Source organism: Acomys russatus, chromosome 11 (assembly GCF_903995435.1).
Source record: "Acomys russatus chromosome 11, mAcoRus1.1, whole genome shotgun sequence".
Taxonomy (NCBI): Eukaryota; Metazoa; Chordata; class Mammalia; order Rodentia; family Muridae; genus Acomys; species Acomys russatus.
Genome location: NC_067147.1, coordinates 8,524,171 through 8,538,913, shown reverse-complemented (window position 1 = coordinate 8,538,913; position 14,743 = coordinate 8,524,171). Strand labels below are relative to the sequence as shown.

General features: G+C 50.2%; 1 pseudogene; it reads left to right on the top strand.

Annotated features, from left to right (window-relative positions):
* The window catches only part of LOC127195283 (nucleolar protein 56-like), a 189,391-nt pseudogene extending 184,457 nt beyond the window's left edge, over positions 1-4,934 (top strand).
* Positions 4,935-14,743: the final 9,809 nt, after the last annotated feature.

Here is a 14,743-nt window from a genome sequence, read left to right as displayed (position 1 = left end):
TCCGGTGGGACACTTCGGGTCAGTCACCAGGCAACGCTATCTCTAGTGGGGCTGCTCTTTGCAGCTGGCCAGATTATCTCCTGTAGGCCTATTTCTTAACCTTTGCCCCAGTAACCCTGAAATCCAATTTTAGTTCTTCTGGTATCTCAAGCCAACCCAGTTTGTATGTGTGCACGTGTACAGGTACATGTGCTTGTGTGTGTGTGTGTGTGTGTGTGTGTGTGTGAACTTGTGAATGCAGATGCTCATGCAAAGATTACCCAGATTGTAAGACCTTCAAAAAAGACCACCAGGGGGCTGGAGAGATGGCTCAGAGGTTAAGAGCACTGACTGCTCTTCCAAAGGTCATGAGTTCAATTCCCAGCAACCACATGGTGGCTCACAACCATCTCTTCTGGCCTGCAGGCAGAATGCTATATACATAATAAATAAATAAATTTAAAAAAAAAAAAAGACCACCAGGATTCAATACTGATGCAATATACACAGAGTCCTGTATTATGGTCTCAGAGCTTCGAATCACAGTCCTTCCTGACACAGCAGAATAGGAGAATGATACTGGAGCTTCAAGGGTAATGGGTTTATAAGGAAAAACTGTAATTAGGGGTGGGGGTCACAGGGAAGTAAGGAAAAAAACATAAGTGGAGGTCATGAGTCTGAGAAATGCTGACCTTCAGGCAGGTTGGGTGGAGGCTGGATCTCAAGGGAAAGTTGTGAGTCTCAGGAATGCAGACCTTCAGGCAGGTTGGGTCCAGGAGGCTGAATCTCCAGGGAAGTTGCTTTATCTCAGAGGATCATTGGGCATTAATTGTATCTAATTGTTCCAGTGGAGTTTCTGAAGAGTGCTGGCAGGTCCAGTTTATGACAGTGTGCGATCATTCCCGAAATGCAGGAGGGAGTCGGGTTACCTGGAGACAAGTTCTCATATAGAACATAGTATTAAATGCAGATTACAAATTAGATATAGGGTACGGCATTATCTTTGCCCCCACACTCACAGAGACCAGAAAGGGGAATTAAATCCCCTGGAGCTGAGGTTCGAGTTACAGGCAGCTGTAGGCACCTGACGTGTGGGCTGACTTGTGTCTTCTGCAGGAGTTACATGCACTCAATCACCGATCGATCTTTCCAGCTTCAACTGTTTTAAAATTTTATTTTTATTGTTTACATTATTTTCTCATCGTTCTGCTTCTCTCTACATGATTTGTCTGGAAATCCAGCTGCTAAGGTTGAAGTCTGACATTACCAAGAAACCCTGAGTTTGGTGCAAAATGGCAGACTCCCTTTGTCACTGAGGCTTCCTCTTCTCTGCCCTGGGGGGGGGGGGGGGGAGGTGGGGTGAGGGGTAGGGGTGGGGTCCCAGACGCCACACCCTCTACCTGTGAATTACAGAGCTAACTCTCTTTCTCCTGGTAGAACTTGTTCAGCAAGCATCTGCCATTCCTGGAATTCCACTATATGCAAATGAGGCATCTCAGTACCCTAGCCCCTAAGCACACGCAGAGAGGCATGTGCACGTGTGCATACAGACACACACACATGCACACACACACACACACACACACACACACACACACACACACAGAGGCAAGTGGGCATCTCTTCCTTAGGACACATGTCATCCTGTTACTGAAAATTTGGGAGCATCTCCCTAGAGGTCTTACATGTTACTGGGGAAACCAGGGCCCTCTCTTAAGAAAAAGAAAACCTCAGAGTAAGCAAATTATAAATCTCAACAGCTGCCCAGAGGAGGAGAATGGGGGGCGGGGGGAGAGCCTTGTTTGAGTTAAACAGGCGTGGTGGTCACCTGTATTGTGGACATATGCCACTAGCAAGGAGCTTTAGAGAGTGAAAAAGCCAGAGACGTAATCCTAGGCTCTGGCCAGCTTCAGAAAGAAAGAAGAAAAGTCAGGACTCAGGTAGATCTGGAGCGACTGCACTGGGGGTGGGGACTCTGGGAGAGAAAGCACATTATCTGATCAAAGGGCTAATTGTCCCTCCTGCTTGCTTATTTAGCGCAGCTTAAGGTGAGCCTGCCTTCCTAGGAGTGGTCTCACCTTCCTGAAGTGAGGTCCCTTAGTCTGGTCACCAACCCTGACTGACTGGAACACTAGGTCTCTCCCCAGGCCAGAGGCTTCCTTCTCTTGGGCCATAATGCTCAGATAACAATTCTGTCTGTTCCTCAACCCCTCCAAAAAGACAGAATTCCAGACTCACTCCCCACCCTTCCTGTGGCTGCACCCCAGCCAGTCGGGTCAGAGTGAGTTCAGAACTGAGATGCTCCCCAGTGAGCAGTCTGTGACCAACTGTCCTTTTCGTTCACTCAGGAACAGCACCTAGGGCCTGGATCGTCAGGGCAGCAGGAGGGGAGTGCGGGGTGTATGTCAGCAGGCAGCAGGGGCTGGGCACTGAAAGAGGCATATGCTCCTGCCTGCCCAGCCAGGCACTGTTGTCCTTGGAGGAGGGGTGACCTCCTGTTCTCAGGGGCCCTGGCTGGGCTCAGGAAACACCCTCGCAATGGGTGGCCTGACCCCAAAGAAACTAGGCTTCCAGTTCCTCTCTTCCTGGCAGCTGCTCTCCTCCCTTCCTGTATTTTCAGGAAGGGAAGAGAGCTTGTGTGCCTAAGGAGGCAGGCCAGGCCTATGAGTGCAGAGTACCCTGCCTCTCTCTCTCTGTCTCTCTGTCTCTTTCTGTCTCTGTCTCTGTCTCTCTGTCTCTCTGTCTCTCTGTCTCTCTGTCTCTCTCTCTCCTCTTTTCTCTCTGTCTCCATTCCTACTCTTTCTATTTATTATTTCTGGCTTATTTTTGTTATTTATTTACTTACTTATTTTTGGTTTTTCAAGACAGGGTTTCTCTGTGTAATAGCCCTGGCTATCCTGGAACTCTCTCTGTAGGCCCAGCTAGCGTCGAACTCACAGAGATCCACCTTCCTCTGCCTCTGGAGTGCTGGGATTAAAGGCATGGGCCACCACACCCGGCTTATTTTTCATTTTGTAAAAGTTACATTTCTTTCTCTGCTTTGAGTGTAGGTGGAAGAGGGGGACCTGTACAAGAGGACAAGTTGCAGGAGTCGCTCCCTCCTTCCTAGAGTGTGGAACTCAGGCTTGGGGGCAAGACTCCACTTCTTCCTCAACCAAGAGCTCAGTCCCTTACCCTCCCTCGTAAAGGCTGGGGTCCTTCAGTGGAGGGAGCACAGGCATTATCCCCAGGGAGCCTTGAGACAGAGGGGGCCCAACAGCCTGAAGTTCAGAATGTCGTCTCTCAGTGTGATCTCCCTGCCAGTGTGTCTCCCAGTGTGATCTCCCTGCCAGTGTGTCTCCCAGTGTGATCTCCCTGCCAGTGTGTCTCCCAGTGTGATCTCCCTGCCAGTGTGTCTCCCAGTGTGATCTCCCTGCCAGTGTGTCTCCCAGTGTGCTCTCCCTGCCAGTGTGTCTCCCAGTGTGATCTCCCTGCTAGTGTCTCCCCTGCTATATGTGGCTAGCCTTCCTTCTGTCACCCATTCTGACATTCCTGTGCTATTCCCTGGCCTTGAACCCTTTGAGGCTCTGGGCACACAGAGCCTCTGTCCTCACCAATGTGAACTGTCAATGGCAGAGGCAAAAAGAACAAGACGCAACTGTGTATCAGCTGCGTTTGAGCTAGGAAGCATGAAAGGGAGTTGCCCTGACCAGAGGGTATAAGCCGGCCCCCTCCGAGAGCCTTGTGATCCTGAGTGATGCTGCGGAGAAGCTGAGGACATCTGGAAAAAGCCACAGCAGAAGAAGCCACCAGTGCAAAGGTCACAGGGAAGGGGCATGCTCAGATGTTCTAGAAAGGACAAGTCAGGCCCCATGGAAGGGTGCAAGGCACAGTAACAGGCACACTATAAGTAGACACACACACACACACACACACACACACACACACACTGATGCTTGGGGGCACCACACCCTCACCTCTACACTCCTACTGGCATGCACTCATTCTGACACCCACATGAGCTCACTGTACCCCCATACTCACCTCTGCACCCCCATGGGCATGAACTCGTTTGGACACCCATGCGTACTCACCTGCACTCACAGTCACCCATGCATTGATACAAGCAGGTGTTCGCCCTCACACTCATGTGTTCTAATATACATCAACACACTTGCCCATGCATGCATTCCTTCTAAGCCAGTGCCAGTGCCTGTGCCAATGCCTGTGCCTGTGCCAGTGCCTGTGCCTGTGCCTGTGCCTGTGCCTGTGCCAGTGCCAGTGCCTGTGCCTGTGCCAGTGCCTATGCCAGTGCCTGTGCCTGTGCCAATGCCTGTGCCTGTGCCAGTGCCTGTGCCAGTGCCTGTGCCTGTGCCAATGCCAGTGCCAGTGCCTGTGCCAGTACCTGTGCCTGTGCCAATGCCAGTGCCTGTGGCAGTGCCAGTGCCTATGCCAGTGCCTGTGCCAATGCCAGTGCCTGTGCCTGTGCCAGTGCCTATGCCAGTACCTGTGCCTGTGCCAATGCCCGTGCCTGTGCCTGTGCCAGTGCCAGTGCCTATGCCTATCCAGTGCCAGTGCCTGTGCCAGTGCCAGTGCCAGTGCCAGAGCCTGTGCCTGTACCTATCCAGTGCCAGTGCCAGGGCCAGGGTCTGTGCCAGTGCCAGGGCCAGGGCCAGGGCCTGTGCCTGTGCCAGGGCCAGAGCCAAGGCCCTCCTCACCCACCGTGTTGGCTGGATCCTCCGGCACTGAGGCAAAAACCAGTTGTGAGTGCACCCTCACAGGCATGTATGAACCGTGTGATTCTTCACATGTGGGTGTATTTGCAACCTTTGGTGTCTGAGTGTGCATCCTCACAGGCCGACAGTGTATTTGTGCAGGCTTGGTTGGTCCAGACATACCTGTGGAACATAATTTCCCCTTTGTGCTCAGAACTCCCAGGCTTCTTGCAGCTGTGCCGTTGCCTGCCCAATCTGTAGCATATAAGATGACCTCAAAATGTCTTTAGAGGGTGGTGGCAGTGGAGCTCAGTTGGTAGAGTGTTCACCTAGCATGTAGGAAGCCCCAAGTCTGATCCTCAGCAGATGCCTTCTGACTCATTCCTTCACCCACGCCCCCCCCCCCCATGGCCTGGAAAATCAGAGCCAACCCCCTGGTTACTCCTTTTTACGTGTGTGTGTGTGTGTGTGTGTGTGTGTGTGTGTGTGCACGTGCACGCGTGCACGCGCGCATAGGGTACAAGTGTCCCACAGTATACATGTGAAAGACAGGAGACAGCTGTCCTTGTCAAGGCAAGGTCTCTCATTTCCACTACTTTGTGTCCTCCTGAGTAGCTGGCCCATGGGTTTTTGGGTGGTTCTCCTGTCTCTACTTCCTGTATCAAACGAAGTGCCCTGGGATTCCAGTTGCTCCTCTGGCTTTTCTGTGGGACTCCAGGAGCTTGAAGCCCAAATCGTCAGGCTTGTGTGGTTAAGTAGGGGTTTTTCCCCTTTGTTTGCTTGTGTTTGGGTATTGTTGATTTGTTTTGTTTTGGACATGGTCTCACTGTGTAGCCCTGGCTAGTGGTCTGGAACTTGCTGTGTAGAACAGGCTGGACTCACAGAGATCTGCCTGTCTCTGCCTCCCAAGCAGCAGGAAATGCTTTTATTTGCTAAACCACCTTGTGGGTCTCAGATGTAATTTGTATATTTGTATATATAGGTGTGTGTGTGTGTGTGTGTGTGTGTGTGTGTGTGTGTGTGTGTGTGTGTGTGTGTAATCCAACAGTCAACCTTGATGGTCTTCCCCAGTCATCATCAACTTGTGTTTTGTTTGTTCTGAAACAGTGTCTCACTGGCCTGGTGACTGTCAATTCAGTGAGGCTGGCTAGGGATTTGCCTGTTCTATTTCACCAAGAATACAAATACTCCATTTTCTCCCTCTTATCCCCTTTGCTAAAACCACAATAGGCTGTTTGTGTGGAATAAATTATGCTGTGGTTGGAGTGATCACAAGGCCCCTCCTTCCTTCACACCTTAGAATGCATCCTGCCAGGGATGCTATGTTAAAGTGATCAGATTACCTAGCTGCCCTCAAACTACGGAAGACCAGTTAAAGCCATTTCTGCTAAGCAGTGTAGGTTTGAGACAAGACAGCGGTTCAAACCTGAAGCAGCCTCTACTGTACCTGCTGCTACAGTCCTATCTCTGCAACTCTGCCTCTGGGAAATGACCAGCAGCTTTGGGCCCAGCTGAGCAGACAGCTACCCACCTTCTTAGCAAACCACAGTGTTTCAGGACAGCTTCTTCGCGGCTATCCCAAGGTCCTCAGAAGCCAGATTGCCTGCATAGTCTATAGCACAAACAAAGGTCTCAAAACGTCTTTGAGGATAATGGGAGTGTAGTTCAGTTGGTGGAGTGCTCACCCAGCGTTCAGAAAGCCCCGAGTTAGATCTCCAACACTAATACATGCCTGTCCTGCCAGCACTCAAGAGGTAGAAGCAGGCGGATCAGAAGTTCAAGGCCATCTTGGCTACATAGCAAGTTCAACACCAATCTGCGCTCTGCCTCAAAATTAATTGATACCAGTTAATTAATTCCGATGAGTGTGCAGTTTCATGTGGCTCAATCTGACTCACGTCATCTTGTTACAAAACCGCCGCATTCATTCAACATTTCGTTCAACAACAAAAGCAGGAGAGTTGGAATTGCCAAGTCATAGACCCGCTTCCAGCCAGCCAGTGATTGACAGATTTTTACCACAGTCAATAATCACAGTGGGCCTCGCTCAGACGACACCTGCGGTGTCAGGAAGAATTCCTCTGTGTCCTAATAGCTCCTGGCTCCCTTGGAGCTGATTTATTATCCCTCAGTTACCTCAACTGTGAAATGGCAAACGGATATATAAGGACACGGATGTGTTAAGGAATAGATCAGTTCGTGAGCCAAGGACGGAGTAAGGTGATGATGACAATGGTGATGGTGAGGATGATGTTAGTGCTGACCATAGTGTTGATGAAAACAGTGAAGATGATGAAGATGCTGTGTGATGGTGATGGATGGAGGTGGTTATGATGGGGATGGGGAAGATGGGGATGATGGGGACGGATATCATAGGGATGATGAGAACAGAGGTAATGGCGGCGGTGGTGGTGGTGGTTTGTACTACACCAAGTCTGAGATGCTGAGTCCTGCAGGACTGTAGGAATTAACTTAACTGGGGTAGCAAGGGCGTGAAGAAATGGCAGACACACAGGCACACGGACAGACACGCTGGGATCACGTGGCGTGCTTTCTGATAGAGAAACTGCTGCACCATGGAAGCTCAGTATTTTTATCACACAGCTGAACAGGAAGGCAAGATGATTGCAGACAGATAAACAGGTGCCGGGGTCACTGTGCTCAGCTGAACAAGGAGGCAGTTTAGCTAATCTCTGCGGGCTCAGTCTCCATAGGGGAGCAGTTTGCAGGCCATAAACACCTAGAAAGATAAGGCAGCGGTGAATATTTTCTTCACACACTGTCAACACTTGAACCCGGACCCTCTGAGCCTCATCCAGGAAAAGCTTTACCACTCGCATGTGGCACAGAGGCCTCCTTGACATGGCATTGTCCATGTCAAACGATACCCATTCACTCGGGACTTGACTCTCTCCTTACACATAGACATAAAGAATATCAGAATGAAAAATCTGATTCAGTCCGAAGTCAGCCCTCTCTCTACATTCCCCGTCTCCTTTTCCTGGTTGTCATTGCAGGGCTCACATGTTTCTCATCTCATTACTCCCTGGGCAGCTTGACACAAGCCCTCCCCACTGCCCACTGTGCTTTTATTCCCTTTCTTTTTTTTTTTCCCAAGGCATCTTTGCATCTGACCTCTGCACAGCCCCCAGAAGGATGAGCTGCTTGCTGCTAGGGAGACACATTGGTGTGTGCATAACCAGAACTGCTCCTACCCGCAACATCTGGCCCCACAGCACTATGAGGAGCTAATGAAATATTCAGAGGCTGGCCGCTACAAATTGGGATACAGAGGTCCCACCCTCCCTTTGCTTTCAATTTCCTTTTTTCAGGGTTTAGTTCTCCAATATCAATTTCTGTTTGTGATAAATATTTAAGCACTCTGCCTGCCAGGCTTGCAACACAGGGATGCTCCAAGCTGCCAAGCCCCAGAGCTCTGGCCACTTGGCCAACCAACCTGGACCCCACACAGGGAAGAGTGCCAGAAGGGCTCTCACCTGTATTCCCACAGCTACTGAAAAAGACCTCTCCCTTGTGTCCAATCAAAGACCACTGTATCAGCCATCACACTATCCTCCATTCCCCCACCCCCACCTTCACCTCATTCCCAGTCCAGCCAAAGACTGGTCCAGGGCCCAACAGGACATCAGTGTGTGGTTATCAAAGGAGCTACACCTAGACTGGCAAAGACCTGATGCTAAACTGAAGGTAACCTTGGAGCTGAGACCCCAGAGGCTGCTGTGCAGCCTGGTCCATCCTCTTTCCCTGTCTGTTTTCCCAGGGATGCCCAAGGTTCCCTGGGTACTCAACTCTTCTCCTCCTTTTCTTTCTGAGACAGAGACTCATGCTTCCCACCGAAACCTCAAACTCACTATGTAGTCAAGGATGGCCTTGAACCTCTGAACCCCTTGCTTCCAGTCCTATAGATACATGTGGCTAGCGGCAGGAGGGACCCACTTCCTTTTTAATGTACTTTTTGATGTGAGCTCCAAATAATGGGGAGAGAAGGACCACCTCAGGTTTTCACTCAGAGCCCTCTGGAAGAGGGAGATGGTCTCCACTGAGAGGAGTTTCCCACAATCCACTACTAAAATTGAAGAGAACTTACCATCTCCTCTCTGGGGCTTTGTGCATGCTAGGCAAGCATTCTACCAACTGAACTATACCCCCAGTTTCCTCTCCATGGAGCATGTCTGAGATCTCTTAACTTCGGGACACTGTTTCTGGGCTTTATGAGGCTACAGGAGCAGACTGTGTGAAATGGATGTGGGGGTTGACAACAGTCGAACATTTTCCATGTGGCACTGCAGCTATCAATGTCCCTGTGTCTCCCAGGTACTGGCCAATCCTAAGGCCAACCAGGGGTCATGTATGGCATGAAGACAGCCCTTCCAGAAGCAGATCCCAGGGTCTGCTCGCCAGTCAGCTGTCCTCCCATTCTCTCTGCAGAATTTATCTCAGGCAGCTGTTTCCTTTGCCTCTCCTTGGCCTAGGGATCAATGACACCAGAACTGTACTGGTTATTGCACTTTGGGGCTCTGCCTCTCCTCTCCACCTTCCAAACCAGGAAGCACAGGCTCCAGAGGAGCCATGGGTTGGCTCCTGTAGGGCTAGCTGTCCTTGCTTCTGCACTCGTGCTGTCTTATATGAGATGATGCTTGGGTATTGCAGGTACCAGCCACAACTCCTGGCATGGGTCAGTGAGCATTCCAGTACATGCAAACCAAGGTCCCATCTAGCAGAAGCTGTAGTGGGACAGAGTCTCCAGACCCATACCCTCAATAATTCCAGGGGTGGCGCACAGGGACAACAACTGAGTTCAGATAACACTAACTCTCAGCGAATGCTTACTTCTCCTTCAAAAGCGTGCATATCCCATGCTTATTTTTATAATAAGCTTAGGGCTCTGCAGCCACTGCCCAGGTGGCTGGCACACCTTGGCAATTTGATCTCATGCCCCCAGGAAAAGGCAGGCAGTCCACACGTGTCTAACACATCATGATAAAGCCATCTGCAACCAAAGGAGAAGTTACTGCATGGCAGCCAGCAACTGCATGGCACCCACAGGTGCCTGAAGGGCAGATGCAATCACCCATCACAGGGTTGCCTGTGTGGATGTCCCTGGGGGCCCACCCATGGGTGATAACAAGCAGAAAATAATCACCATCTCAGCCAGATGGTGTGGTTCCCACGCCATGTTTTGCTCTGATGGACAGGGCGGACCAGACAAAAACCCAGGACTCTAGCTCCTGTAGCTTGGCCTCCACCAGACTGTAGGTCTCCCCAAGATCTGCCACTCAGTCTGAGTCTTCACAAAGCCCCTAAGGCTTCAGCCTTTTTCAGATGTTCTTGCCTTCTCATTGTGGAAGAAGTGCAGGTACTGGCTCCAAGCCAGTGGAGGTGCGATCACGTCCAGGGCTCAGGCCTGCGAAGACTCCCTTGGACACTTTTTTTTTTTTCCTGTTTCCATTTCCTCTCTCCAGTTCTTTTGCTCGAGGCCCTGGTCCCGGCCATTCTATGGCCATTTGGGGCCTTTCAGCTTTTTCAAAAGGATTGTCATGATGTTCATCTCCCCACTCTGAAGTTTCCGGGGTTCCCTGGGCTTATCTTGTCTAATGCCATGTCCTCCTTTGTCCTCGCTGTCCTAAGAAGTAAGGTTAGACCTTTCCAACTCTTTTCTTTGCCCTCTGTCAATGAAGCCAGTGACAGCACATCTCCTTACTGTCGCCCACAGTGGTTCCAAGCATTCCCTTATCTTTTAGGGAGCCTGATTCACATAAAACCCTGTCCTTGGCCAAGACAGAAAACAATTTCAGAATGAACCAGCAGAAAAGAAAGCTGGGGTTTATCAATAAGGCGTTTTAACATGTATTTTAAGTATGGGGGTTAATGGAAAAAGAGGTCCTAGGGAAGAAATTACAGTGTTCCCAGGAGTATGGAAAGAGCCCCACTCGCAGGTCTAAGCGGTCATCACTTTACTCCATTTTGGTGGTTCTCAAGTTACTCCTCAAAAAAAAAAAAAAAAAAAATGCTGAGAAACTTTCTTTAACTTATCTTTTTCTCTTCCAATAAACAAGGTTACAGGGTGGCTCTGGTGGTGTCTTGGATGGAATTCCAATCAGCTAAGTAAAACCTGAGGAACAGAATTAAGACACAGCCTTTTACCACAAGTGTTTTTGATGAGACTCCTAGAAAACTGCAGTTCCCAGCTGGAGAGGAAGAAGAGCCTTAACCGCTGTTAACTGTGTTGGAATTCTTGAGTCTCAGCTGGTGAAAAGTCTCAACCAGATTACAGGGTGAGGGAGTGGCTCCATTCTCATGTCCCTCCTGTCCCCCCTGTCCCTCCCGTCCCTCCGTGTTTTCTTTCCTCCTCCACTCCAAGCAAAATGTTGATAAAAGACCCAGTACTGGCTGAGTTCAGTGTCCTACAGTTTGACTCATCCCCTTCTTGCCTCTTGTAGGGTCTCTAGAGAGTGCTGGATGCTGAGTTGATACTTCCTTTCAGCAACCTAAAACACACATGTCAGGTACACAGTGTAAGCCAAGCCCTGGGACCAGATACCAGGGGACTCAAGGAGAGGCCAGAGATAAAGTGACTCATCCTGGGTGGGGGGTAGGGACACAGTTTAATGTGGCAGCTGTGAAGGGCATCATATAATGTCGATGCTGCCCCAGGCTCCTACTGCCAAACTAGAGCAGCAAGGACCTACAAGACACGCCTGGCCTGAAGCCTGGAGGCTGCACGTAGCCAAATAAAGCTAGGAATGCCACCTAACTCAAAACTGTAAACTTGCTTAAAGCATTATGGGATTAGTTCTTGGAGTACTTATTTTCTTTTTCTTTGTTTGTAGCTCGACGGAATGTCTGTCTAGTGTCAAATTGTAGACAACGATACTGCGTCAAAATATAAAAAGATTAAAAAAAAATATATCAAAAGATTGGCACACCTGGGACTCACGCCTCCACATAAGGAAATGGAGACCACCATGGCCAGGCTCGGGCTTTTCTCTCAGGCCTGTTGACTTGCCTCTCACTACTCTGAGAATCCTGTCTGTCTTCCTCTGTCCTCTGCCCCCTATATTGCCCCCTCCCTTCTCTTCAGCAGAACCAGGTAGCTGTTCCTACTAAGTCAGACCTGGGACAGATTATCTGATCAGCTAGAGGCCTGTTCTGGGGGGCCTGGAACTCAGACAACTCCTCCACTCTGTCCTACCTCCACGTCTGACCAAGAGACCTACAGGGCTGTCATCCATGCTGGTGAGGGAGCCTTGTGCCAGCCAGCCAGCAACACGAGGGCTGCTTCCTGCCTACGGTGCACTGACGTCAGGTGGTCAGGTGGCTGTTAGCTCTGATTCCCCTGCCCGCCCTTCCTCACCTCACCTTCCTCAACCCCTCCACTTGAGCTTCTGCCTCATGCTCCCACTTGCTCTTATGCCTTCAGATGCTCCTGCCTCCCTCTACCTTAAGAAAGGAGGAAAGTATCTGTAGGCGTGGAAGCCAGTTTCTGTGAGGGCCTAGGCAAAATGCCTGGGCTGCCTGTCACATCTGATTTCAAAAGATAATTCTATTTTGAGCAAAAGAATAAAGGAAAGACCTCCCCGGCTGTCCTGGAAAGAACTCTCTTCCTTCTCCCCAGAAGCCTGCATCCCCCAGGCACCCTAGGCACCCCTGTTGCCACAGCACTGTGCTTTTCCAGGCATTATTATCCTCACGTCACTGTGGGCTCATATCTGAGTCACCATGAACTGTCCCCCTTGCCCTCAGTGAAGCCCTGTGACTCCCTCCCTCAGGAAGCCCAGGTCTGTTCCTCCTCCACAGTCACACGGAGGTTCTGCCTTGAGTCCCATCCCGCTGCCGGTCTCTGTCATCGGTCTTAAGGCTCTTCTGCGCTTGCACATGTAAGGAAAGCTGGTCTATGGAGATGCACAGGCAGCACTTATCAATTGAACAAGCCTTGTAAACGAACCAACTTACACCAGCCCTGAAGTAGGCAGGACAGCAGGGTTTCTCATTGGTGGGTTAATTAAGAACAGAAGTTCCACATGGATAGTGGTTGCCCTGCTGAGAGTTTCCCCTACAAACCTGAAATACAGGAAGAATTCAATGTACTGTACCATAGCCTGGCAACATGGGACCACCAGCCAGGTACTGGCCACTCCCATCTCTTTCCCCAAGCCCCACCTCAGGCTAGTGAGGATGCTTTTCTTCCAGAGGACCTTTTCTTTCATCCATATGATTAGCAGGATCTGAAGGCTATGGGAAAGTCTACCATAACTTTTTCCTCAAGGTGTCTGTCCTGGGTAAGTTTAGGTTAATTTGACACAGGCTAGAGTCATTTTGGGAAGAAAGAGTCCCAGCAGAGAAAATGTTCCCACTGGATTGGCCTGTGAGGCAGGCATAGCCCACAGTGGGTAGTGCCACCTCTGGGCCTGTGACCCTGGATGCCGTAACAGGCTGAGCAAGTCATGCTGAACAAGCCACTAAGCAGAGTGTTTCCACAGCCTCTGTAATGGACCTGAGAGTTGTCGGTTAAAATACACCCTCTCCTCTCCAAGTTGTTGTGTCTTGTCAGAGTGATAGGAACTCCAACAAAGGCAAGACATCACCCAGAAGCCAAGGGAAGCCTGCTGCAGCTGGCTTGTCTCTCCAAAGCATCAAGGAGTTGAGCACCCTCCTCTCCATGTCCTGGTAGCAGCCACTCTGAAAGCCCCATCTGTTATCCATCTGCATAGCCCCTGAGAGAGAAGAGCCTATGATTTTTAGCAGTAGCCCATTGGGCAGAAAGAAGGAAGGCTCGGTCCCTGCATGTGTCTTTCTTATTCTCATGTCCCCCCAAAGACAACATGAGATGTCCAAACACAGCCTGTGCAGAGCCAACTGTCCCCATGACTTGCCTTGCATTGGGACTCTTAAGATGGGACCAGAATCTCTCATAAGAAAGTATGGTCTCTTTCTACCACCTTCCTTTTCAGTGTCATACTATGGCCCTCCTGGTTACTGACACTCACAAAGCAACATCAGGCCTGTGCAGCCCTCAGTCAAAACAAAGCAAAATATAAGTGATAGAAGCCTTGATAATGTGGGAAAATGTCATAGCTCAAGAAACTGACAGCAAACAAGAACACGGAGGGCGGACATGTCCCCATGCTGGGACGGAAGGTGTGGAAGACTGTTCTGAAGAGGATGGTTCAAGAAATGGGGGGAGGGCTGAGGTCAGAGCTGACCCACATCTTCTAAATAGATCTTAGGTGACAATACAATGTGTATCTTTGAGGACATAGCTTCGTAAGTGAAACACTTGGTGTGCAAGCATGAGGACCCGAGCTTTGTAGCTCGAACCTGCATGCAAAAAGAGCCCCTGTGTTTAGTCCCAGAGTGGAGGAAGTGGAGACGGGCAGACCCCGGGGACTCACTGGCTGGCTAGCCTAGGGGAATTGGTGAGCTCTAGGCCATTAAGAAGCCTGGTCTGGAGCCGGGTGTGGATGCTTGCCAGGGGCCAAAGGTCTGTGGATAATTACCAGAACCCAGCTCTTGGCCTGCGACCTTGAGAAACAGGATGCTGAGATAAGATCACCAGATGGGTCACAGGAAATTACTTGGGACACCTGGTGCCTTGGGACAGCCTGCAGTTAAACTGCCATGATAACCTGCTCACGTAGATCTCCTCGTTTCCTCATTGATCATCCTTTATAAACTATTATGTGGAAAATAAAGTTTGGGAGCTTGATCAGAACCCAGACTTGCTCTCCTTCTTTGTGTCTCCTGTCCCGTCCCGCCCCACCCCCACTCATCTGCCCCTTCCACAGGTACCCATTGAAGATCCTGAGGGCCAGGGAAGATGCCCACACCTTTAATCCCAGCACATGAGAGGCAGAGGCAGGTGGGTTGCTGAGAGTTCAAGGCCAACCTGGACTACAAAGTGAGTTCAGGTCAGCCAAGGCTACAAGGAGAAACTCTGTCTCGGAGGGGGAAAAAAAAAAGAAAAAGAAGAGGAGGAAGAAGAAAAGAAAAAGAAGAAGAAGAAGCTTAGTCTCAAAAGACAGGTGGTTAGTCCCTGAGGAATGACACCT